The following is a 27,140-nucleotide window of genomic DNA, read 5'->3' as shown; positions in this document are numbered from 1 at the left end:
AGTGCAACAATAATTTCCGGAGTAGATTCCTTAGTGCCTCTCACCCATTTAGCCCATCCCCCCTCCCACAACCCCTCCAGTAACCCTCAGTTTGTTCTCCATATTTATGAGTCTCTTCTGTTTTGTCCCCCTTCCTGTTTTTATATTATTTTTGTTTTCTTTCCCTTATCTTCATCTGTTTTGTCTCTTAAAGTCCTCATGTGAGTGAAGTCATATGATTTTTGTCTTTCTCTCACTAATTTCACTTAGCATAATACCCTCCAGTTGCATCCATGTAGTTGCAAATGGCAAGATTTCATTCTTTTTGATTGCTGAGTAATACTCCACTGTATACATATACCACATCTTCTTTATCCATTCATCCATCGACGGACATTTGGGCTCTTTCCATACTTTGGCTATCATTGATAGTGCCGCTATAAACATGGGAGTGCATGTGTCCACTGGTATCCCTTGGATAAATGCCTCGTAGTGCAATTGTTGGGTTGTAGGGTAGTTCTATTTTTAGTTTTTTGAGGAACCTCCATACTGTTTTCCAGAGTGGCTGCACCAGCTTGCATTCCCATATATGAATTTTTTTTAAATTTATCATACTTAGAATTTATTGGACCTCCAGGATGTAGGCTTGATGCCTTGTAACAACTCTGGGAAATCTTCAGGCATGATCTCTTCAAACATTGCCTCTTCCCCTTCCCCCTTCTCTCCTTTTTGACTCCAAGTCAGGTTTATTTCAGACCCTCTCACTCTGCTCTCTGTGCTTCTGTAACATCTCTTTCATATTTTCTGTCTTTGTCTGTTTGAACTAAATTCTGGGAAATATTTGACTCTGTCTTTCCTATTATTAATATTTTTCTCCTCAGTTGCATCTAACCTTTTGTTTAATCCTTCCATTGAGACTTTAATTACAATGCTTTCTATTTTTACAACTTCCATTTGTTTTCTCTTCATCCACTTAATTGTTCTTTATGCTCTCATATTCCTTGGTCTTATTTTATTATTATTATTTTTTTAAAGAAAGGTAGACTGCCACATGCAGCACCTCATTTGGATGTGTCCAGAGCCTTGGAAGTTTGACTACCCTACATTCTCCTACCAGTGGACCCTGAGAGCTTGTTTGGTTCTAGCAGGAGAGCACAGCTACTCATATAGCCTTGACCCAAGAATGGTCCTCTGTCAGGGAAGGTCATCCTCTTCGATGGAGGACGCAGCTTCAGGGGGGACGCACATAGAGTGGTGAGGAAGGAAGGGGACACCTGCTTAAGCCAGCCTGATCAGCTGAATCAACGCTGGTGATCAACGGGGTGATAGATGTCACATCCAGATGGCCTTCACTTCCCCCTTGGTCTTATTTTAAAACTTTGACTTCTTTAAATATATTTGTGCAGGCAGAATAATTCTTCCCAAAGGTGTCTATGTCCTAAACCCTGGCACCTAGAATATGTTAGATTACATAACAAAAGGGAATTAAGGTTGGGTGTGTTTGTGGGAGTTCTATTTATGTTTTTTTTTAATTCTTTTATGTTGACCTATGTCTCTATTGTTCTGCCATTTCCACAGTTTTGATTACTATAGAATTGGTGTTAATTCTTCTTTAAACATTTGGTAGAATTCTCTAGTTAAGCTATCTGGGCCTGGAGAGTTCTATTTTGGGAGTTTTTATTTATTTATTATTTAAAGTTTATTTATTTATTTATTTTGAGAGAGACAGAGAGAGTGTGAGCAGAGAAGGGCAGAGAAAGAGGGAGAATCTCCAGCAGACTCCCTGCTATCAGTGCAGAGCCCATGTGGGGCTCAGACTCACGAAACTGAGATAATGACCTGAGCCGAAATCAAGAGTTGGACGCTTAACCGACTGAGCCATCCAGATGCCCCTGTTTTTGGAGTTTTTAAATTACAATGTCAATTTCCTCAAAAGTTATAGGACTATTCATATCTTGGCTATTGTAAATAATGCTGCAATAAACATATGGGTGTATATATCTTTTTGAATTAGTGTTTTTGTTTTCTTTGGGTAAAGACCCAGTAATGGAATTACTAGATAATATGTCAATTCTATCTTTAATTTTGCCATTTGCAGCAACATGTATGGACCTAGAGGGTATTATGCTAAGTAAAATAAGTCAGAAAGAAAAGACAAATACCATATGATCTCACTCATATAAGGAATTTAAGAAACGAAACAAAAGGAAAGAAGACAAAACAACAAACACTTAAATACAAATAACTCGGTGGGTTAAGCACCTGACTCTTGAATTCGGCTCAGGTCACTATCTCCTGGTTCCTGGGATTGAGCCCTACATCAGCTCTGCACTGACAGCTTGGAGCCTGCTTAGGATTCTCTCTCTTCCTCCCTCTCTTTATTCTCCTCCCCTGCTCACAGTCTCTCTCTCTCTCTCTCTCTCTCTCTCAAAATAAATAAAACTTAAAAAAAAATACAGAGAACAAACTGGTAGTTGCCAGAGGGGAGGTGGGTGGAGGGATGGGTGAAATAAAAGGAATTAAGAGTACACTGAATAAATGTATAAAATTGTTGCACCATTATATTGTACATCTGAAACTAATATAACACCGCATATTAATTATACCTCAAAAAAAAAAAACGGTCTAGAGCTTTTCAAATGATTTCATATTGGGTGATTTGTGGTGGTTTGTGTTTTTTAAAAGAATGGGTTCATCTCATCTAAGTTGTCAAATTTATGTGTGTAGAGTTGTTTGTTGTATTCTCATTATGCTGTTGACATCTGCAGCATCTACAGTGATATTTCTTGTTTCATTCCTGTATTGGTACTTTGCATTTTCTCTCTCTTTTTCTTTGTCAGTCTTGCTAGATATTTGTCAATTTTATTGATATTTTCAAAGAATTAGCTTTTTTTCCAATGATTAAAAAAATTTTTGTCTGTTTTCAATTTCACTAATTTCTGTTCTTCTCTTTCTGATTTCCTTCTTTATGCTTGCTTTGAATTAATTCTGATCTTATTTTTCTAAGATCTTGAGGTGGGAGCTTAGATGATGGATTTAAGACTTTCCTCTTTTCTAATGTAACCATTAATGCTACACATTTCCCTCTTGACATGGCTTTAGCTACAAAACCACAAATTTTAATATACTATTTTTTTTCATTTTAATTCAGTTCCATATATATATTTTAATGTTTATTTATTTTTGAGACAGTGTGAGCGGGGGAAGGGCAGAGAGAGAGGGAGACAGAGGATCCGAAGCAGACTCTGTGCTGACAGCAGTGTGCCAGATGCGGGGCTTAAATGAGGAACCGTGAGCTCATGACTTGAGCTGAAGTCAGACACTCAACCAACTGAGCCACCCAGGTGCCCAGTTCCATATATTTTTTACATTCCCTTGAAATTTTCTTTTTTGACCCATAGATCATGTAGAAGTATATTGTTTAGTTTCCAAATTGTTGGAGATTTTTTGTCGTTATGTTTCTGTTTTTATTTCTAGCTTGATTCCATTTTCATCAGGTACCTTCTGAATGATCCCAACTCTTGTCAATTTGTTAAGATTCATTTTATGGTCCAGGATGATCTCTCTTGGTATATGTTCCATGGGCACTTGAGAAGAATGTGTATTCTGCTTTGTGGAGTGTTCTATAAATGTTGGTTAGATTCTGTTTGCTTGGGTTTCTCTTTACTTGTTCTATCAATTGTTGAGAGAGGGGTGTTGAAGTCTCCAAGCAGATTATGAATTTTCCTGTTCTCTGCTCATTTTTGTCTAATTTTGCTTTATGCATTTTGTAGCCCTGTTGTTTGGTCCTTATACATTTAGGATTGCCATGTCTTAGTAGATTAACATTGTCATTTTGTAATGTGCCACTTTTGTCTGGTAATTTTCTTTGCTTTCAAATCTAATTTATCTGATATTAATATAGATACTTCTGTTTTCTTCAGATTAATATTTGTAAGGCACATCTTTTCCACCCTTTTATTTTCAACCTCCCTATACTGTTATATAGAAGGCCAATTTCTTGTAGATAGCACATAGTTAGTGATAGGGACTGAATGTATGTGTCCCCTCCCAAATTCATATGTTGAAATCCTAATCCCAATGTGATGGTATTTGGAGGTGGGGCCTTTAGGAGGTAATTAGGTCATGAGGGTGGAGCCCTCATGAATTTGATTAGTATCCTTAGGAGAAGAAGCCCGAGAGTGAGCTGACTCTGTTTCCACCATGTGGAAATAAATATAAACAGTCAGCTGTCCACAACTCAGAAGAGGGGCTTCACTAGAACAGGACCATGCTGGCACCTGATCTGGACTTCCTACCTCCAGAACTGTGAGGAATACATTTCTATTGTCTAAGCTGCCAGGTTTATGGCATTTTGTTATAGTAACCTGAAATAAGATAGTTGGGTCATTTTAAAAAATCTACTCGGTCTTTTAAATGGTGCTGTGGACCATTTAATGTTATTATTGATGTGTGAGGGCTTAAGTTTTTGTTTTCTTTGCTCTCTCTGGGTTTTGTTTCCTGCCCTCCTGTGGGTTCCTTGAACAAATTTTTCATTTTTATTTCTCTATAATTTTTTTAAGTGTATCTCTTAGTATAGCTTTGTTAGTGGTTGCTCTAGTTATATTATATATACATAACTTATCACAGTTTACTGGTGTCATCATTTTATCAGTTCAAACAAAGTGTAAAAACTTTACCTCCCTTTCTGTTCCTTTACCCTCCTTTATTTATTATATAATTTATAATTGTCTTAAATGAGCCACATCAGAGCATGTTATAAATTTTGTTTCAAATATCAAACATAATTTAGGAAACCCAAGAGGAGAAGCAAAGTCTGTGCTATTGACCCATAATTCTGCATACTGTGTTCTTTCTTCCTGATGTTCCAGAATTCCTTCTTTTATTCTTTTCCGTTTAGAGAACTTTTCTTAGCCATTCCTGTAGGATAGGTCTAATGGCAAGAAGATATCTCAGCATTCCTTCATCTTCAAGTATCTTGACTTCCCCTTTTATTTTTGCTGGAACTAGGATTCTATATCAATTGTTCTTTTCCTTGAGCACTTGAAAACTGTTGTATCACTTCCTTTGGCCCCAGGGTTTCTGATGAGAAATCTGCTGTCATTTAAGCTGTTTTTCCCCTATTAAGGTGCTATTTCTCTATCCTTGGTTGCAAGATTTTTTCTTTGTCTTTAGTTTTCAGAAGTTGACTGTGTTGTATTGATACGAATTTCTTTGGGTTCATCCTGTTTGTGGTTTGGTTAACTTTTGAATCTGTAGGTTTATGTCTTTTGCCAAATTTGGGGAGCTTTCACTCCTTATTTCTCCAAGTACTTTCTCAGCCCCACTCCCCTTCATCTCTCCTTCTAGAACTCTGATGACACAAATGTCAACTCTTTTGTTATAGTCCCCAAAGTCCTTGAGGCTGTTCATTTTTTTTTTTAGGACAATTGTTCAGACTGGGTGATTTTCATTGTTTTATCCTCAAGTTTATTGGTTCTTTTGTCTGTCCCCCCCCTTCTGTTGAGTGGTTTGTTATTGCTGCTGTTATTGTACCTTTGGGTTCTAAAATTTCTACTTTGTTTTCCTTGCTATTTTTACTAAGACTTTATTGAGACTTTCTATTTTTTTTTAGCCGAGACCTTCTCCTTCATTTCTTTCTTTCTTCCCCCCGCCCCCCCCCCATTTGTTTCAAGAAGGTTTGTTGCTTGTTGAGGTGTTTTTTTTTTTTTTTTATGATGGCTCTTTTAAAATCTTTGTCAGCTAATTCTAACATCTCTGTCATTTTGGTGTTGGCATCTATTGATTGTTTTGTTTCTTTTCAGTTTGAGATCTTCCTGGATCTTGGTATGATAATTTTTTATTGAAACCTGGACATTGTTGGTATTATAAGACTCTGGATCTTATTTATTTCTTTTAGCTACTTTTTTCTGACTCTACTCTGGCAGGGGGAGAGGAGATGGCTGCCTTATACTGCCAAATGTGGGTGGGAGATGGTGCTCTCCCTTACAACTGAGTGGGGATGGGAGCTTGGCATCCCACAAGCCTCCACCGGTCCCTCCCTGGCCACGAGGGTAGGAGTACCTCACTACTGCTCTTCAGGTTGACTCCACTGACACTATGGATGAGGGGTCTCATTACTGACCGGTGGGGATGAAAGTCCCCGATCCCTATGTGGCCTTCTCTGACACCACCCTCGTGGAGGGGTTAGGGTGCCTTGTCATAACCTGGCAAGGATGGAAACCTAGGCTCCCCACTGGGTCTTCGCTGCTGGGGGTGTGCAGCCTCAGTTTTTTCCTGTAGCGTTTGGCTAGAATAGAGCAGTTATAGTCTAAAAGCTTTCTGTCTTGCAAGGCTCCCCTTTCCTGATCCTTCAGCTGGAAAGAGCAGTCTTTTCTTTGGGCTTTTTGAAATCTGTGCCCATTGGTGTTTCCAGGTTGCCAGCTGCATCAGCTTTCAAGTGTGGGGCATATGAAGCAAAAAGAAAACTCACTGAACTCACCACTATGTCATTCTTAGGGTCTAAACATCCCTCCCTGGTGACTTCTTCCACATTTCAGAATCTTTTTTGTTTTGTGTATAATGTCCAGAGTTTCTAGTTATTCTTAGTGGAAGTGCTAGGGGAATGTATGTCTAGTCAATCTTCCCAGAAGCAAACTAGGAAAAAAGTGAGAATGTATATGGGTGTGTGTGTGTGTGTGTGTGTGTGTGTGTGTGTGTCTGTTTGGGAGCATTGAGATATAGGCATGTTGTGGGGAGCCTGGGTGACTCAGTGGGTTAAGCATCCAACTTTGGCTCAGGCCATGATCTCATGGTTTGTGAGTTCAAGCCCCACATTGGGCTCTGTGCTGCCAGCACGGAGCCTGCTTGGGATTCTCTCTCTCTCCCTCTCTGCCCCTCCCCACTCGTGCTTTTTCTCTCTCTCTCTCAAAATAAATAAACTTAAAAAAAAAAGATATAGGCACATCATGGCTGTCAGCCTTTTGGTTACACTGTACTGGAAGTGTAGACACAAAACAAAATAAGGCACAAATCCAGCCCTGGGAAGTTCACCCTGGAGAGAGAAAGTAGGCAGGTAGGTAAATAGTGCAATTATACTTATTTTACCTGTTAATGCTTGTTGTGCTACACTTGGTCAGATGCTCCTGGAGCCCAGCTTCGTGGAGGAGGAGAGGAGTCCACTGGAGTTCCCAACGCATCCCCAGAAAAGGCCCTTTTTTAGCACGTCAAGGTGAGGACATCAAGGCGGTAGGAATGGAGAGCAGAAGAGAGTAGCTATAGCTTGGTGGTTTAGAGCATCACTTCTTAAACTTTACTGTACACAAGAATCACCTGGGTCTCTTGTTAAAAATGTGGGCTTAATTCAGTAGGTCTGAGCTGGAGCTCAAGATTCTGTAGGTCCAACAAGCTCCCAGGTGATGCCCATGATGCGGCTAGTCTGTGGACCACACTCTGAGTAGCAAGAGTAGGGTATGGACTTTGGAGTGAGACAGTGTTCAAATCCCAGCTCAGGGACCAACTAGATGGGAAAGTCACTTGACCACCCTTAGTTTCTACATTCGTAAAACGAAGACAATAGTAGTTCCTGCCTCCCCACCCCCACCCCCACCGGGCAGGGTATAGAGAGGACAGAAGAGGCCATGTATGAACAATGCCCGGCACACAGTCAGCACACGGTGGGGTCATGCCTCTGCCTTTCTCCAGCTGCTCCCTGGCCCTAATCACTGACTGCACGTGGCTGCAAGGACCGTATGGGCCTGGTGATGGCACATGCAGGGTTAATGCTCCTGCTCTTGCCCAGAGACAAATGTTTTGTGTTGAGAAGTTGCTGCTGGGAAGGAAAAGGAGGGGGAAGAAGGCCCCTTTTTTATTATTCTGAGGTGCATTTTAATTTGCACAAGCGACGTTGTGTCTGTGATGGATGACACAGAGGGAAAAATTACAGCCCAGGAAGCCCAGCAAAGGGGGAAAAAAATAAAAGAGATCTAGCAAGGATTAAAAACAGCCCATTGTGATGCTGCATCCTGGTCAGGCGCTGGGGGCGGGGAGGCTGGGGAGGCTGGGAAGGGGATGCCTGGGAAGGAAGGGGCCCCGCAGAGCCAGTCTTAGCCAGTCTTTGGCAAACACAATTTGTGGGAAGTTTGCTCTTGGATCTGGCTTCCTCTTTCTGCATTTGATTCTCTCCTCCATGGCATCACCATCATCTCTGGGTCATCTCACTGGGAACCTTTTTGGGAACTCCTGTGATCTCTTCTCCCATTAACAAAATTCAGGAAGCTTGGAGCTCCCGCTCTCCTGGGGCTTCCTACGTGATAGCAATCACACAAGGCAGAATCAGAGCAGCTGAGTTCGGGATCTGAATGAGGAAGCTCATGTCCTGATTGCTCATGAGCAGACCACTGAAGCCCCCCAAGGGCATTGCAGACACTCTTTTCTTTGGCTACTGGTTAGCCGTGGGTTCTGGCACTGGATGTATAGACCTGGGTTTGCAGCCCGACTTTTCTACTTAATAGCTGTGTGACCTTGGGCAAGTTATTTAACTTCTCTGTGTTCCTGTTCCTATAACTCTGGAATGGGGATAAAACAGTATCCACCTCATGAGGGCTATTGTAAAGACCAAGTAAAATAGTGAGATTCTTCTGCCCTGAAAGAAAACAGGCCAGGCAAGATTCGGGAGGATGGGTAGAGGTAGGAAGGGTGATGACCCCCCAATATAACTGGCTGTCCCCAGTGGGGGTAGGCGACCTCCATGCTCATCTTCAAGACTCTCAGGGAAGGACGCTTCAAAGCACACCCGACAGATCACTAACCTAAGTCCTGTCGTCAGCTCAGGGCAGTTTCCTCTTGAGGAATTCTTGGAGGTGGGGGGCAGGGGTCGCTGGCTGTTGTCTTCTGTCCCAGGAGCCCAGCTGAACTAAAGGAGTCTGCCCACACTCCCCCCTTTGGGGAGTGACATGTAAGCAAGTCTAAAACTTCTCTATGCAGGACACTCACTCCCCAGCCTGGCATCTCTCACCCACAGCTGGGTAGGAGAACCGTGGTGACATGGTGAGTCTGCTCACCAAGTGTTGATGGCACAGGAATAAAGACGAGTCTTAAGTGGCCTCTCCTCTAGAGCGTTTGTTAATCATCCAGATAGCTAACATTTATGGAATACTTCCTGTGTGCCAGTTTTAAGCACTTTATTCATATTCATTGAATTCTCAAAACAATCCGAGAGCTAGGTACCGTTACCGTCTGCCTTTTACAGATGAGGAAACAAAGGCGCGAGGGAGGCTAAGAATCTTGCCCAAGATCATAAAACTTGGGAGCCCAGAGCCAGGACTCATCCTCAGAGAGCCTGGCCTCAGATGCAGCTGTCCTCTGAACGTTGACATTGGAGAACTGAGGTGAGCTAACTGGGTGGTTGGAGAACTGAGGTGAGCTAACTGGGTGGTTGGAGAACTGAGGTGAGCTAACTGGGTGGTTGGAGAACTGAGGTGAGCTAACTGGGTGGTTGGAGAACTGAGGTGAGCTAACTGGGTGGTTGGAGAACTGAGGTGAGCTAACTGGGTGGTTGGAGAACTGAGGTGAGCTAACTGGGTGGTTGGAGAACTGAGGTGAGCTAACTGGGTGGTTGGAGAACTGAGGTGAGCTAACTGGGTGGTTGGAGAACTGAGGTGAGCTAACTGGGTGGTTGGAGAACTGAGGTGAGCTAACTGGGTGGTTGGAGAACTGAGGTGAGCTAACTGGGTGGTTGGAGAACTGAGGTGAGCTAACTGGGTGGTTTGATCTAGGGTAGGCACAGCATGCCAGCATGAGTGCCCGGAGGTGCACCTGTTACCCAGAAAGATCCCGTCTTCTGGGACATGTGGGAACTTTGCCTTGTGTGTATAGAAGTGGACACAGAGAGACAAAAATGCTCGACCAGGTGACTGCAAAATCAATAATTGGATGCGTTTAGAGACTCTGTGAGACATATGTTCTCCTGTTTTCCTCATGACTGGGTGGCCATTATTACTAACAGTGTTCTGTTAGTAATAGGGGCTCCTGGGGGCCCCAAGCTTTCCTCCTACCCTGCCCCTTACCATTCTGACGGCAGCCCTGGGTGGGGTCTGGATTTAGGGGAAGGCTTAGGCAACGGGAAAAGTCTTGAAGGAATGCGCCCTGAGTGGGAGGGATCAAGTCCCATCGCCAGGCACTTTTTTTTCCAGTTTCTTTTGTCACATGTGGGACAGCAACAGGGGAATCTCGCTGCAGTCAGGTAAGTGGGGTTAGAGTCTGGCTCTGCTGTGTGGCCACTGTGAGCCTCAGTTTTCTCTTCTTTAAAGTGAGACGATACTTATTCATCTATCCTGCCTTACAAATTATTGATTAAAAGATCCAAAGTTGGTAATGATTCTTATATGTGATTAGTCATCGAGGATGACTGACTCTCTGTGGGGCGCCAAAGACAGGTAAGGTGCCTCTTCCCAAGGATCTCTACCCTGGGAACAACTCTCGTGGAGCCTGAAATTCTACCATTAGTGATTAGCGATTGGTGTTTGGATCTATCATCGATCTTCATTAGGGTGAATCCTTCAGTTTTCTCTGTCGATGCCTTAGAGAAATGGTTCTTAATGTTTCCAGAATTAAGATCCAATCTTGTCTGGGAGTCCAGTGAAACTTAGACATGTTCTGTCCAGAAACATGCATGAATTTGGGGGCGGGTGGCATCCAAAGTCCTCTTCCCTGTCTTGCCGAGGGTGCATTCCGTCAGGAGCTTGGCTACAGAAGATGTCAGCTCTCTCTGCCTGCCCTGCATTCCCGTCCTCTGCGGCGGTAACAGCCTCACATTGTCCCTTGGGGACTGTCCACAGCAGAAGCCTGTCAACAGCCTGCCCATTTCCCCCTGCACTCACAGTCTCCAAGCACGTCAGTGACTTCCTACTGTGAACACCTGCCAGAAGGCTCTCTCTCCGGCCACAGAAGCGTGCCCAGTCCCTGGCACATCACGAGGCTTTAATAAATGGTAGCTATCACTATCACTATCATTATTTTCACTGCCCCCCTTGGCTCAGGTCCTGTTCATTCTTACGTGGACTTTGGCAACCGCCTTCTAGATTTATCTTGTCACCTGTATTCCCTCTGCTTCACACGCAAACTGTACTGGAGAGTCCTTGTTTCTCGCTGGCTGGCCGGGCCCTGTCCTTCCTTTCCATTCCGGGGAATGGTTCCCTCATTCCCTGCCACGCCTTTCCCAGGACAGCCTGTCTCCACGTCTCTTGCTCATGCAGCTCTGCCTGCCTGGACCGTCTCTCTCATCTTCCTGTCCAAATTCTGCCAGTCCTTCCAGGTAATGCAGTGATCTCCCCCTCTGCATCAGTCAGGGAGGCCTCAGTAACAACCAGCCCCCAGGGCTCAGCGGTACCCAGGTACAGAGGAAGGGATCCTTTCTCACTCACGTTGCGTGTTTGCCGCAGAGGCTGGTGGTCTCCTGCCCCACCCCACTCTCACAAGAGATGGAGGCTGTGAGGCTCGGCTTCCTAGAAGGTGGCCACAGGCTGCCACCCCACTTCACCCAGGAAGTGAGTGGAAGCCCCACGGTAGCGTCTCCACCCCCTCGTCTGTGATGGATTCAGGGGCAACGCGGGGCTTGCCAATGAGGTTAGCCAATGAGAGGTGACGAGAGGCTTGCCGGGCGCTTATGGGAAAGTAAATTCTTCACTCTTACCAGAGAGCCGCACAGCCCTAGTCTGCCCGAGCCCGAGAAAGCACACAGCTTCCTAGCATGCCTTGTATTCATTTCCTGAAACTTCTGTAGCAAATTACCACAAACCGGTGGGCTAAAAGAACAGAAGTGTATTCTCTTACAGTTCGGAGGCCCGAAGTCCGGAATCAAGGTACTGGCAGGGTTACCCTCTCTCCGAAGGCTCGAGGAGAGGACCCCTCCCTCCTTCTGGTGGTTCCAGGCGCTCCTCAAATTGTGGCCACGTGACTCCAAGCTCTGCCTCTGTCTTTGCCTGGTCTCCTCCTCCACACCTATGCCTTCTCCTTTTCTGTCATAAGGACGGTTGTCATTGGATTTAGGGCCTACCCAGCCAATCCAGGATGATCTCATCTCAAGATCCTTAGCTTAATTACATCTGAAAAGACCCTCTTTCCCAAATAAGATTATATTCACAGGTACCAGGGCATGAACGTATCTTTTTGGGAAGCACCACTCACCTCGCAGAGTCTTGAACAAAGCCAGCCTGAGGATAACACTAACATGAGGGCAGAGTCAGAAAATGGCAAAGAAACTAAGTCAGAGCCTTGATCATCCTGTGCCTGAAGCTGACGCCATGTCTCTAATTCCTACATGCGAGATAAATTTCTTTGTTGCTCAAGGCAGATTTTCTGTGACTTGCACCCCCTTCCAGCTTTGACCACTTGTGTGTGTCCTCACCCCTTGGGGATCTTGCTAGAAACTTACCTGGATGCAGATTTCTCCTGCAAGGTGGGCCTTGGGTCTTCAGGTCTCAGGTAACTGCTACATGGCACACACTTGTTTCCTGGGAATAATTCTGTCCTTCTCATGTCTCTCAGTATCCCCCCCCCACCCCCCCGGCTGCCAATGCCCCGTTTGTGTCACCCTGGTTAAATTATACATGCAGATTTAATTGATCAGTCATTAACCTCATCTTCAGGGAGACCATCAGCGTGATGGGGTACCTGCTTCTGCTCCACTCATGCTGCCAACAGTGGCTGGGCCCGCCCCTTCGCCCCTTCAGTTTGTGACTCCCATTCATCACACCTTTGTTTATAGCCTTTCAGCCGAACCCCATCCCTGAGACGGTCCCTGTCCATGCCAATTTAAATTAATTTTGCCAGTCAGATTTCATGAGACACTGAATCAAAGGCTTTTCTAAAAATCAAAAAGCACTAAATCTTCGGTGGACCCTCTTCCCACTAATATTACAAATTAGTTAGAATAAAACAGCGTTATGGTTTCCCGGCATGACTTCTGCGTAAACCTGCCAGTTCAGTTTATGGCTCAGGCCTCTGTTGCCCTCCAGCCGCTTACTGGATTTTCTACTCATAAGATTTATCGTAAATTTTTAATCATAAAATTTGTTCTATGGCTTGCCTACAAACGGAACTTATGGCTTCCCTGGGGGGAAATTGCTGGAATCGGCTTTCTTCCTGTTTTTCAAGTACAGTCCCACGTTCTTCTTCTCTGTTTCTTCTCTGTGCCGCCCCCCGTGGTTCACCCTCACTTCTGAAAGTAGACGTCAAGGGTCCCTCAAGTTCATTAGCTAATTCTGGCCAGACCTTTCGGTTTGCATGCCATAGGACCCCTTGATTTATGTATCTCCCTAGCATTTAATTTTTCTAAGTGACCCTTTACCTGTTTTTTATTATGACTTACTAATTGCACCCATTTCCTAACTTTATTTTTCTTATTAAAGACAGGTTTTAATAGGTAGTTCATTTCTCTGCCACTTAAGGACCCTGATTAATGTCACTCACCTCCTAGTCATTCAGGAATGGATCACCTTTCTCGCTAATATTTCTTTGTCTCTGACCTGACGGGTCTGGAGTTTGTACTTGAGAGGCAGGTGAATGCCTGGTTAAATGCACGGGCTTTGGTTCAAATCCTGCCTCCACCACTTTCTAGTTGCAGGACGTTTCTTAAATTCCCTGTGCCTCAGTTTCCTCATCTAGAAGGAGGACGATAGAATCTATTCTAACACCGCATGGTGGGACTCAGTGAGACAGTGTAAGTAGACTAGGTCCAGCAAGTGCTTAGGAAACATTTATTGTGCTTTGTAAGCACTAACTATGCTTGGGGAAAGGCTCTTTTCCATCCAAATGCTCTCATGTTACCGATTATTTTCTGAGTAACTTTTATGTGCATAGCACGGAGCCAGGTCAAAGGGGATGGTTACAGGGCTGAGTACTATTATCTGGTCCCCGCCTCATGGAACTCTCATCTTGGGGAGAGCCAGCAAGCAACATGCAAGCAGCACGTGCCTATAATTCCAGGCAGAATGAAAGCAAATGCTAGAACGGATAAAAGCAAAGTGCTGGGGGACTCCGTGGGAAGAATATTTCATCCTCGGGAGAAGGTGGAGAGCAAGTCATGGAGAAGACTGAGCTTTGCAAGGTGAGGGACTGGCGTCGGCAGAGGCTTGGAGGGGTGAGCATGTGTGGGGGTGCTGGGGGAACTGTCCAGCCTGGCGTGGCTGGAGAATAGAGTGCTTTGGGCACTGGGAGATGGGGAGTCAGGGACAGGGCTGGAAGAACAGTTGGGGTCAGATTGTTAAGGGCCCTAAAGTGGTGGTTTGAGCCCCATTCTGCAGGGTGGTGGTTTTCAAGGTGGGGTCCCTGCACTAGCAGCATCAGCATCACCTGGGGGCTTTGTTAGAAATGCAATGCAAATCCCCAGGCCCTGTGCCAGTCCTACTGAATCAGAATCTCTGGGGGTGGAGCCCGGCAACCAAGTTTCTTGTAAGCCTTCCAGGTGATTCTGATGCATGCTCAAGTTTAAGGACACTGCTGTCGATAATATTGAGACTGACCATTGGGGCACCTGGGGGGCTCAGTCAGTTAACGTCCGACTCTTGATGTCATCTCAGGTTATGATCTCAGGTCAGGGGTCCAAGCCCCACATCAGGCTCTGCTCTGACAGTGTGGAGCCTGCTTGGGATTCTCTCTCTCCCTCTCTCTGCCCCTCTCCCACTGCTTCTCTCTCTCTCTCTCTCTCTCTCTCTCTCTCTCTCTCAAAATAAATAAATAAACTTAAAATAATAAAAGACTGACCATTAAGGGGAGCCTATAGACTATAAGCCTATAAGCCCAAATGCAATTGCTCAGCCAGTTCAGGCTTTTATCTTCCTCTTGTAACAAGAAGTTCAGAGAAGGGTTGTCAGGGCTAGCTAGTGCACCTTCCAAGGACATCACCAAAACCCAGGCTCCAATCCTCTTGACATGTGACTTTCATCCTCATGGTTGTAAAATGGCTGCTGCACCTCCAGATTTCTCTACCATGTTCCAGGCAGAAAGAACAAAGGCATGAAGGCTTGTGCCAGCTGACTCTGTTCCCATTTAGTCTTGCCGGGCATCTTTTTGGATGGAAATAGTCCCCCTCAAAGCCCAATTCTGCAGCTTACTTCTCACTACTTAGAACCTGGTCACGTGATCGCTCTAGCTGCAAAGAAATCTGGGAAAATGAGTATTTTTAATGTGATAAGTTGCAGTCCTCAATAAAATCAGGGCTTTAGTGGCCAGGATGAAATGGAGACTAGATACCAGGTGGACAGCTATTAGTGTCTGCTACAGCCCTGTGCCAAGTGCTCTGCCTGGCAGAAATGAATGGGTGGTTGAAGGAGGTTTAGTTGAGTGGTTAACAACTAAGCTCCAAAGCCAGAGAGTCTGCATCGGAATCTCTGCTCTACCCAGCTGTGAAATCCTGGGCAGTTATTTAATCTCTCTGTGCCTCAGTTTCCTTCTCTGTAAAATGGGCATAATAACAGTGCTTACGCACAAAGGTTTTGTAAGGATTAAGCACATTAATACACGTAAAGCCAATAGAACAAACCAGGCTTGTGGTGAACTCAAATAGCACAGGGATGATACTCACAGGAAGGCTATAAATAGGTCATTCAATGAATGACAAGAGCCTGAACTTGACATCCGAAATGGGAATGGAAAGAAGGGGGCAGGGAGTGTAAGGCTTCCCTAACATTTCCCTTGGAAAAGCATTTGGAAACGTCGATGACCTGACTCTTCCCCCAGGTTCCACTGCTCTGAGCACAAGTGGCCTGCGTGAGGGGCTGAGCCTCCCAATTCCCCATCCATGCCCGGAGCACCCCTTGAACCCGCAGGACACCTGTGGCTTTCCTGTCCATTTCTGGTTTGCCTTCCATCTCTGAGGAAGAGCATTTCCCTCCCAGATCACCCAAGACCCAATACCTCCATCCTTTCCCAGCCACCATTTACACCTGCCAGGTTCAGAATGATTGTCACCAGCTCTAATGAACTGCCATGATTTGGTAATTTGTATCCATATCTTATGGTCTATTTTTGCAAGGGTTTTTGGGAAATGCCAAGGACACAATATGGAAGAGTCAAGGAGAGCTCCTGGTGGGGTTTGAGCAGACTCTTTAAAATGGCAGGAATCGATTGGAAGAAGAGGTAGGAAGCAGTGGGTGGGGTGGGAAGGCATATCATGTGGCTGAGACACCCCAAACAAAGGAATAGAGATGGGAAGGGCATGGAATGAGCCAAGAACCCCAGGAAATCTGACTTCCCAAGGCAGATGGTGGGAGAGGTGGACGTGGGCCTTGGGAGCCACGGAAAAGAGCCGGGCTCACGGTCACTACACATCTCCATGGCTCTGTCAGGCTCTGCAGCATGGAGGAGGCTTGGAGTGGGTGTCGCTGGGGCCTTGGTCAGGTAAGGCCAGGTCGGCAGCAGGACTGTCTTTTGTAGCAGCAGCTGAACACCTGAGCTGTGGGCCCCTGACATTGGCCCTGCCCAGAGACGGTCTTGGTACCACCAGAGCCCAGGGCACAGCTAAGTGGCCCCGTGGGGGTGGGGCAGCCAGGGGTGCAGTCACACAGGGAGCAAGGCATGGGAGGCTGAATCCCTTCACAGGGGCATCAGTTGTGTTAAAGAAGAGGACAGGTTTGACCCCCAACCTCACATCAGTTTGGGCTCACGCTGGCCTCCTGGGGAAAGGAGAGAGAGAGAGAGAGCAGGAGAGAGAAGGGTTGAGTCGGGCTCAAGGTAAGCCTGCTAAGACATGTGTTGCTTCACCCCAAACTAACCTAACAAGTGTGGTGGGCAAACTGAACCAAGGTTACAGTGTCATATTCTCCTTCTGCAAATGCTCCCAAGGGCACAGGCTCTTGGCTGGGTTCCCGATGCCATTGCACTAGGGTCTTGTCTTGCCTTTATTGACAGACTAGAGCTTTATCGAAAACCCTAGTTTGGCAGCTCTGGAGTCCATTCCTGGTCACTGTGTCTTCCGGGTGCTGACAGCCCTCTTCCTGCATCTCAGGATGCAGACAGACCCTGGCTGCCTCCCACTGGGATCCCCATCCCCGGAGGGGACATCCCAATGGTCCCTTTGCTACATCTTCCTCTTCCTGCCAGGATGCACATTTTCATACACTGCTTGTTGCTTGGTCTTGTCTCCAACCCTCACCATGCCAAGGACTGAGTCTAGTTTCCAGGGGACCCCTTCTCCCCTGAACCCTTCTACCACCACAGGACAGAGGCAAGTCTACCTTCCTCTCATCCTTTTAGGTAGCCTCTTCCCTACTTGTAACATCACCATTCAGTTTTCTCCTTTTCCCTGACCTTGTGGGTCATAGCAGAATCCCCTACATTCATGATTCCCTTTGGCCACTTCCCATTTTTTAAAAACCGTCTTCTGGGGGCACCTGGGTGGCTTAGTCGGTTAAGCATCCGAAGTCATCAGAGGTCATGATCTCACAGCTTGTGAGTTCGAGCTCCACGTCAGGCTCTGTGCTGACAGCTCAGAACCTGGATCTTGTTTCAGATTCTGTGTCTCCCTCTCTCTGCCCCTCCCTTGCTCACACTCTCTCTCTCTTAAAAATAAATAAACATTAAAAAAATTAAAAAAGAAAAACATGCCTTCTGTTTAATGAGTTACAACCCCACCAACAGTCACTGCCCTTCGTGTTTTATGAACAGCAGTGGAAGCAGGTCACAGTCAGGCTGGGAGAGACCACACAGCTAATCTTTGGTGTATGTTCATTTTCAAAAGGCTCCAAAGTCTTTCCAATTCCAGATTCTTTTCTTGATAGCACCCTACCTCCCTGCTCCCAGTGCCTAATTTTCAACCTTCAAGCTGAGAAGAATTTCAGAGCAAAGTGACACTTGGAAGTCTTGAGACCCTGGGATAGCCTACCCCCATCCTGTCATTGAGGGTCACCAATCCGAGGTGAAGTCTAGGGTCCTCTGACCTCTAAGCCAGGGCTTTTCAACCTTGGCTGCACTCTAGAATCACCTGGGGAACTTAAAATCTCCCAGGGCCTGGCTACATCCCTTACCCTGGGGTAGGACACAGGCACTGGTATTTCTTAAAGCTTTCCAGGTGATGTGGTGCTCAGCCACAGTCAAAACGACTGACTTAACCCAGTTAATCCTCACATGGCTGGGCTGCACCCCAGTTTCCTCAGCAGGTCTGGGGATGGGGCCCGAGGCTTACGTATCTGATGAGCTCCCAGGTCCTGCTGCTCAAACATACTTTGAGAACCTCTGCCCTAGGCAGCTTCCCTCAAGCCTCACCTCATCATGCAGATGCTCCAGGATACCTGGATCCTCTGTGTCTCTCCTCACCCCTCCCTCGTGGGAGCTCTCCCCACACAGCCCTACGCGATCCCAAACATGCAGGAAGAGAGGGCCTGAATAAAACAGTGGGCATGAAGAAACTCTGCCTTCTATAAGCCAAGGTTGATTATGAAATAAAAGGGCAGGGGGCTGAACAGTTAATTAGCCATGTCTGTGTCACTTATTTAATACGTCCCTTCAGTAAGAAGAGGTGATTTTCCTCCTGTGACCGGAGGCTTTGGCCTCGTAGAAGGAGCAGCTGAGGGACACAGTGTAGAAGGAGCCACTTTGGGAAAACCTGCTCTCCATCCTACCTGCCACTTCTGACCGTGGGACGGTGGCCAAGTTGCTTGATGGCTCCGTTTCCCACTCTCACGGGGTTATAATAATGCCCATGGTGTAGCTGTTGAGGATTCGATTCAGTAACATTTGGAAGCTCCTGCTCAATAAATGGTGGCCATTATCATTGCTACATTATTATTTTTGGCTTTGCTGCTGTCAGTGCCCCCTGTGTGGAGAGGCTCAGCAACAAATTATGCTTATGGTTTAGTGTAGAGAAAGCATCTCTCATCCGATTAGCGGGGGTGCTCTCGCTGGTTAACAGGAGCCGCCATATTTGCCAGGGAAGCTCAGGGTTGAATTCTGTCGTCTGCTGACAATCATCTTCAGCCTGAGTTTTCCGGAGTAAGTCTCTCTACCATTGATTATACATGAGACACTTCTTTCTTTACTTTCTTCGGTCTCATTTATTATCACTAGCTAATTTGGTCCCCCAACTGGTTTCTCGGGTCCCCAAAAAGAAGCTTTGAATTCCCTGCTGCATCTGTGTGTGCGTGCTTATTCAGTCGTGTTCCATGCGTGGACGGATGTGAGACGTCTAAACGAGCACCAGTGATCTAAAGCCCTATGGGGCAATGAGTGATTTAAAAGTGATCAATTATTGGGGCACCTGAGTGGCTCAGTCAGTTAAGTGTCTGGTTCTTGGCTTCGGCTCAGGTCACAATCTCACGGTTGGTGGGTTCAAGCCCAGCACCGGGCTTAGTGCTGATGGCATGGAGCCTGCTTGGGATTCTCTCTCTCTCTCTCTCTCTCTCTCTCTCTCTCCCTCCCTCTCTCTCTCTGTCCCTCCCCTATTTATGCTGTCTCAAAATAAATAAATAAACTTAAAAAGAAGTGATCAATTATTAAATGCATAGAAGACATGAGTGGTCTGGGTCTCATCAGACTCATTTGTGAGGTGGAATCAATCCCATTTTAACTAACACTGGGTGAGAAAGGGAAAGTAGAAAGAATACAGGTAGTTCTGAATTCAAATTCCAGATCTGTCGGTTCCTTCCTTCCTTTCTTTTTCTTGGGGAGGTTCCTCCACCTCGTTAAGCCTTGAGGTCCTCAGGTGTAAGATGAAATTAATGATGTCCCCACTGTGGGCCCTGAGAGAGTGAAGGAGATGACATGTGTGGACACACCTGGCATAGTGCCTTTTCCTGTGGATGTTCAGTTAGTTCTAGGCTCTTTCTCTTGACTTCACCCTGCCTTGCAAGGACTCAGGTCCAGCAACACCGTGACTTCTGCAGAGCCAGCCCTAGGGGGAGGCAGGCAGACAACCAGAGGACCGCATTTAAGGAGGCCCTCACTCCCAGGTTTGTGTAAGAGCAGGGTCAGCCCCTGAGAGTAGGTGCCTCTTTGAATGTCGCTCATTAGATACTTTGATTGTAGCACTCTGCTGCCCACCTTGGGCCTCTGGGTGATTTTTCATATCTCCATACCCCACACCCAATTATACTTAAATGACCACCATGAAACTGGCATGGAATCCACTTTTGGGGTCCTCAAACCTCCAGGAATCCGTAGTTTTCAAAGCCAATCAAAACAGATGGCAAAGTGGGGATACAAGGCCAGCACACAGAAGTCCATGGCAGGTGGGACTGAGTCCCTGTCCCCATGCAGCTGCTGCAGGAAGCAAGCCATGCCTCCCTGTCCCACCTGAACAGAGCTGGGCACCTTGCAAAATCCATCCTGTATTTAGTTTGTCAGGTTTGGGTCTTCTCTGACCTCTGTAAGGTAGGAAGGACAGCTAGGGTTCTCCCAGCTTAAGCAATGAGGATATGGAGAAAGAAGTGATTTTCCTAAGGCCACAAAGCAAATTAGGCTTGAAGTACAGGCTAGACCAGTATTTCTAAAAGCAGGGGCAGAGGCCCCCAAGGGCACTTTTCCCACTCCAGATTTCTGGGCCTGTGCCCTGCCTCCTGATTCAGTCTCTGGAGGTGGGCCCGGAATGGGCAGTGACATTCTCCAAGGTCTGAGCTGCTTTGACTTCTGTGTCTTCGTCCCATGTCAGCCATCATGGCACGTATCTGAGCATACAGGAGAGAATGAAGCTTTAACAACGCGTAATGTGCGTGCACCGGGTGCTGCTTGGTATGGCCACGTTCGTTGGTTAGTACCGAAGCATTTACTTTCATAGGTCCTGGGGAAAATAGACCGATCCCTTCATACACATGAACTTGTGAATTTTTGCTCAGGTCAAAGTTAAGTTTCAAAATCAATTGACAGTTGAGTTTAAGAACACACGAGCCATGTGGCACTGGAGTGTGGCCAAGAACGTGAAAGCGACACAGTCGTAATGAAGCCTGGGAATCCCAGGGCTGGGCGGTTCTGGGTCAGGAGCGGAAGGTGGGGCAGAAGGCAGAATTCAGGTCATGAGATCAAGCCCCATGTAGGGCTCCACACTGTCAGAGCAGGGCCCACTTAGGATTCTCTGTCTCCCTTTCTCTCTGCCCTTCCCCTGCTCATGCTCTCTGTCTCTCAAAATAAATAAATCAACTTTATTTAAAAAAAGAAACAAGAAGGCAGAGTTTCTTCTAAGGGACCTCAGCCCTGCAGACTCTACCTCTGTGCTCCAACATAGCCAGGAGCCAATACAAATTGCAGTACATATTTACAGAGACCATTGTCATCATGCCAGGTGCCTGGGGGAGTGTAAAGCTCCCCACGATAGCTGGAGAGTCCCCACGATGGAAGGACGATCCATCGATAGCCCTTTCCAACAGGTTGTCAGAACTGTAGACTCAAACTCCATCAGGGTCTGCAGACCAAGAAGCAGGCCGGGATGGGTGTGACCTGTCCCCTTCCCACGCCTCGTCCCAGGCCTTCCTGGGGCCACTGCTACCCAAGGTGGCTTTCCCTCCCTTCCCGGGGAACCACTGCAGATGGCCAGGAGGGCTGGGGCCCGGGGAGGGGGAGGGGCCTTGTGCAAAGAAGAGATGACAGAGGAGAGGGAGAGGAGGAGAGAGGGAGAGAACGGAAGGCTGGGGGAGGGGAGAGACTGGAGGAGAAAGAGGAAAGAAAAAGTAGGGAAAAAAGGCATTTGTAAAATTAAAAGGCAAGGCCCCATCAGATGGTGTTGGGCAAGGAAAGCGTGTTACAGGCAGGAGTAATTGGTAATCGGAGCTGATGTGAAGAAGGGATGATTTATGGGAGCATGCAGACAGGGGTGGAATAATTTTTGGAGCAGAACGGGGAACTTACTGAACGCCTGAAACTCAGCTACTTATCCACTCGTTCTTGTGATGAATTAGCTCTTGTTTAAAGTAACCGCGGCTCCATTTTTCATTCTGATTACTACACTTGATATCTTTCTCTCCCTCTGTTTCCCTCTGACCACTGCCCCCTTACCAGGATCTGGGTGCAGAGGCACTGGGTTTGTAGGAACTCGTCACCCCTCCTCGACCCCCCCTCCTCCCCCCCAGCAACATTAACTCTAAATAGCCAAGTCTAAAGCCCAGCTGCTTGAAATATTGCCAAGATTAGGAATGTGCAGAATTAGTGAAGACTGTGGATGCAAGACCAGCCTGCTTATGCATCCAGAGTGGTTGCAATTCATTTGCCAATCTGATGAGGGATCTCCCTCTCCAAGCCAGTCTGTGCATTCTTAAAGGTGGGAAGCGGGGAACTCACTTTCTACCTGGCTGTAGCACTCCTTCTGGAGATGGAAAGATTTTTGAGGACCCTGGCAAGCCCCAATGAGAGGTAAATTCAAGAGAAATGATGTCCTACACCAGGCACCCCTCCTTACCAACATTAAAAAAAAATCAGTTTTAAATTTACATCATGCAGAGAGGGAGCAGTAGGTATATGATTACCACGTCCTTTTATTACCTTTGATTTTTTTTTTCTTGATTTCAAATACAGCCCTTAAAAATTCAAGCTCCGGTGTGATCTAGTCTCAACACAAATTTCCATTTAAAAAAAAAACAGTCTGACAAAAAAGTGATCAATACAAGTTAAATATTTATAGCAGTTACTTGTGAAAATAACAAAGGGAAAATATTTGTCTGACACTCAGGAAAGACCTCTGAGATGCTCTGGACATCGTCGTCCTTCCCTAACTTTCAAGTCTAAACCAAGAAGCCCTCCAAGCCTGGGAGCAAGGCTCAGGTTGCTGCACAGACCCCAGCCCGCCACCCCGGGCTCACCACTCCTGTGACTGCCACCCATCCCACAAACGTGGCTGCCTCCATGGTTTCTCCTCTTAGTAACTAGGACACTTGCCTCCTTTCACCACGGAGCCTCACGGCCCCCAAATCTCTGCCTGTGCCTATTGCCGACACCTTTTTTCTTTGGTGGTTCTAACTCAAGCCTGTTGAGATCTTTCCTGCCTCAGCAAACCCTTGGCTCTACCAGATTCTGTTCCAAAGTGCCCTCAGTATGCAAGCCTCATGGCCACTGCCTTCATGGATTTCTTGAACCCTGACCTACCTGGGCCCTCCTGTCGCTGTATACTCTCTACCTCCAGCTGCTCTTCTGGCTTGACTCTGGCTTTTGTCCCTCAAACCAGCTTCCTGGAGCTCCCAGACACTCCAGGCAGTGCCCAGCTCTCCTGGCGTTGGGTTCTCTCTGTCTTTATGACCCCCCTCAGTCTTGAAGGGACAGGAGACAGGAAGGGAGAGCCAATCCTAGTGAACGGTGTGGCGCAGTAGAGAAAAGCTTTGGATTTGGAATTAGGGTACTCAGAATTCAGTCCCTGCTCTGCCAGATTCCAGGCAATGGGTTTCCCTCTCTAGAGAGTAAGGAAATAAAGTTTCTCTGTGTAAGAGATGGGGTGGCTGGTCACGAAGATCCTTTCCAGAGTAATGGTTAAGAGCATGCGGTCTAGAATGCTCCAATCTCGTTTCTGCCTCTCACTGTTGATCCCTCTGAGCCCCTGGAACCAACTTCCTGGGTTTTTATGAAGACTAAATGAGAGATTGCACACAAAATCCTTATTACAGGGCCTGGCATGTAGTGTGTACTCAGTGTTCGCTGCTAATATGATCATGATGATGACGATAATCACGATAACAATCACTCTATCATTGGGCGTATCTTAGAAGGTGTTTCTTTCCATTTCACTTTACACAATCTTGTCTTTAGAGCAGACTCTCAGCCTTTATTCTGCCTCATCGCACTTGTTGAATAAGACCCACTCTCAGCAGTAGCCAGCCGTGACTCACAGTTTGGCCAGCAGGGTACATTGCGTGGGGAAGAAGGGAAAACAACTCGCAACAGTGGCTGGGAATCATCATTTCAGACTCGTGGTTCCCCTAATAAGAAAACACCTGTCAAGAAGAAGGTGGTTCAGCCTGACAACCAAATCCCCAAAGAAGCCAAACAGGTGTGCATATTCTTGGCGATGCCCAAGTGCATCCACCTTCGGGGTCCAGGCATCCTTCCTGGATTTTGAGAAGCTCGGCTGGGTGTAGGGGTGGAGCTGGAGGGATGGAATTGGGAGACTGGAAGGATAGCCAGCAAGGCTGAAGCCAAAACTGAGAAGCAGTCAGATGGTCCCATCCAAGTTCAAGAGGGTGGGCTAGGGGGGCACCTGGGTGACTCAGTAGGTTAGGCGGCCGACTTCGGCTCAGGTCATGATCTCGCGGTCCGTGAGTTCGAGCCCCGCGTCGGGCTCTGTGCTGACAGCTCAGAGCCTGGAGCCTGTTTCAGATTCTGTGTCTCCCTCTCTCTGCCCCTCCCCCGTTCATGCTCTGTCTCTCTCTGTCTCAAAAATAAATAAACGTTAAAAAAAAAAGAGAGAGAGAGAGTGGGCTAGGGACACAGAGCAACTAGAGAGGCACTGGCCAGGCTGGCAGAGCAAGCCAGTGGGCTACACCTTGCGCCAGGCCTCCTCCAGCACCTCCCTGTCCTGCACACCGGGCTACCTCCCAGGTTGAGTGGGAAGTGGGGCCCAGAGGGTGTGTGTGTCCTGGGGTGACCTTTCCCTACTCCTCTGGTGTGTTGGTGGGTACCTTGGATGTCTGGTCCCCAGGCAGAAATTCCAGAAAGAAGACAATCACTCTTGTTCGCCCTGCAGCAGTAGGGACTTTAGTGCATAGCTTACACCCAACAACAATGGGCAATTTCCTTTTTGCTGGAGGTTGTCTTACCTGCCTGGGGCTCTGAGATGGCCAGTTCCCCTGAGCAGAGCTGGCAGTCTTTGTTTGCTAGAAAGCAGAGCTGTCTGTACATCTCTGGCCCAGTGAGGCTCAGCAGGCTACAGCTGTCCACCTGGGACTCGACATTGGCCTTCTCAGCCATCCATTCATCTGTTCCAAAGATGGTTATTGAGCACTGATTGTGTGCCAAGCACTTGACGGAGCTAACAGACCCAAGGCTGGAAGTCCAGCGAGCCAGCTTATCCCTTGGGGACAAAATCATCCCGGGCACCTGCTTTTCCCCTCTGGAGAACAGCAGGCCAATTCCGGGAGATGCCAACAGCTGGACACCAAGGGCTGGGTCTGTTATGTTCATTCTGGTCTAGTCAGCACTTAGCACAGTGCCTAGAAAACAGAAGGCACTTGGCAGTCGTTTCTAGAACAAACGCTTTTTCCAAAAGGGAATGTGGGTAGATGACCCCTGAGTGCCCCAAACCAAACGGTCCACATAGTTAGCTATTACTCTCCATGGCATAGCGTCCACCACGTATGTCAACCCACAACTTCACACACACCAGCCACTAGGCCCCCTACACTGACATCCTTCCAGTCCCAACCTGACCTTTTACAATGGCAACCCAGAGAAGTCGGCATTAGTGTTACACTCCTACGACAGCTGGGGACATGGAGACTCAGAAAGTTTGAATGACTAGACTACAATCAAAGCAGGTTCCAAAGGCTGTCTTCCTTGAACTGTTAGCATGGAGGGCACAATGAAGGAGTTTGGGGTGAGGGTGTGGAGGCTGGCAAGGGGAAGGAAGGGCAGGAGGAGCAGATATTACCAGTTTGGGAGCTCCACAACAGGAGGCAGTGGCTTCTCAGGATGTACCTCTGGTGTGCGAGTTTTGGGAGGAGCCTTGCAGGTGAAGACTTCCAAGGCTTCTGTCCCTTCACAGAGCCAACGAGGTCAGCAACTCTGACCGGATGCCCGCTGTCAGAATGGGTGGAGAGGGCCTGGGGGTGTGACAAGACGGAAGGGAGGTAATTTCCTCCCAGGTAAGGTGCCGGCCCAGCATAGGGATGGGCCTAGAGTCAGGTTTACTAGGTGGGATCAGGGTGGGTCGAGACCAGGCTGTGATCATTCAGTAACCAACTTCCCTCTTCCCCAGGAGCCCCTGCCCCTTTTCAGGTGAACTTCATATCTCTAGTTAATAATTAACTTGTCACGAGCTCACCAATACCCCACAGAGGGAGAGACAGAGGGAGAGGGAGGAGAGGTAGGGGAGGGAAAGGGGGTCCAGCCCACACCCCAGCTGGCCACAGTCCCATGCTCACCTGGCCCATAATAAATAAGATGAAAGGCACTCCTGATAAATGCCCGTGTCAGGGAGAGATTTTACCTTCACTCAGAAACAATGTAATATCTCGGCTATTACCCAAAATAATTTATCAATGTGTAATAGCTTTGTGCAGACCTCAGATAGGAGGGGAGCTGCGCTATCAGAGATGGATGTAGCCTACCTTCGGCTTTTAATTTTTAATGTTCGCAGCCAGCTTTGCATTAAAGGCCAGGTGTCATATAAAGACTTAATGTAAGAGGGGAGTTCATGAATTCTAATCAAGGGAGGAGCGCTCCCTGGCTGGCGGCTGTCACCCCCTGATGGTCCTTATTGATCTTTTGTTTTCTCCCCTCCTGTTCTTCCAGCTCTACTGGGCTCTACTGTCTCCTCTCCACCCCTCCACCTCACTCCACCCCATCCCACCGCACCCTCCAGCCCAGCCCAACCCCTCCCCTCCCCCACCCTGGGCTCTCCCCTTCCCTCCGTACCTCCTTTCCTTCCACCAGAAGAGGGAGGGCCAGGATGACACAAGCAAAGACTCTGTGACATCTGGGCTTGATGCCCAAATTCAAGACAGCGGGACAGCAGGACTCTTTCTATTTCACTCATTCATGCCTTCATTCCATTTTTGTTTATTTATTAATTTCTTTTTCATCCGTCTCTCCAGAAAGTATTTTTAAATACTCATGAAGGGCTCACCTCTGTCCTAGGTCCCGTGGACCATGTTAGAGACAAGCAAGATAGTTTCTGCCCCTAGCAAAGTTTATGGTTTTGTTGGCAAAAAAAGTCACTTATACAAACATACACGCGTAAATGTGACTTGAGACAATTATGTGAGATTTCAAAGAGGATCCCTCCCGGACAGCCTTTTAAAATTCGTGCATGTGTGGCACATGAAAAGATGCTCAACGTCGCTCCTCATCAGGGAAATACAAATCAAAACCACACTCAGATATCACCTCACGCCAGTCAGAGTGGCCAAAATGAACAAATCAGGAGACTATAGATACTGGAGAGGATGTGGAGAAATGGGAACCCTCTTGCACTGTTGGTGGGAATGCAAATTGGTGCAGCCACTCTGGAAAACAGTGTGGAGGTTCCTCAAAAAATTAAAAATAGACCTACCCTATGA

Source organism: Lynx rufus, unplaced genomic scaffold (genome assembly GCF_022079265.1).
Source record: "Lynx rufus isolate CCGP_SWC_20201006 ecotype Redwood Valley unplaced genomic scaffold, mLynRuf1.p SCAF_17, whole genome shotgun sequence".
Classification (NCBI taxonomy): domain Eukaryota; kingdom Metazoa; phylum Chordata; class Mammalia; order Carnivora; family Felidae; genus Lynx; species Lynx rufus.
This window is presented reverse-complemented; position numbering follows the sequence as displayed.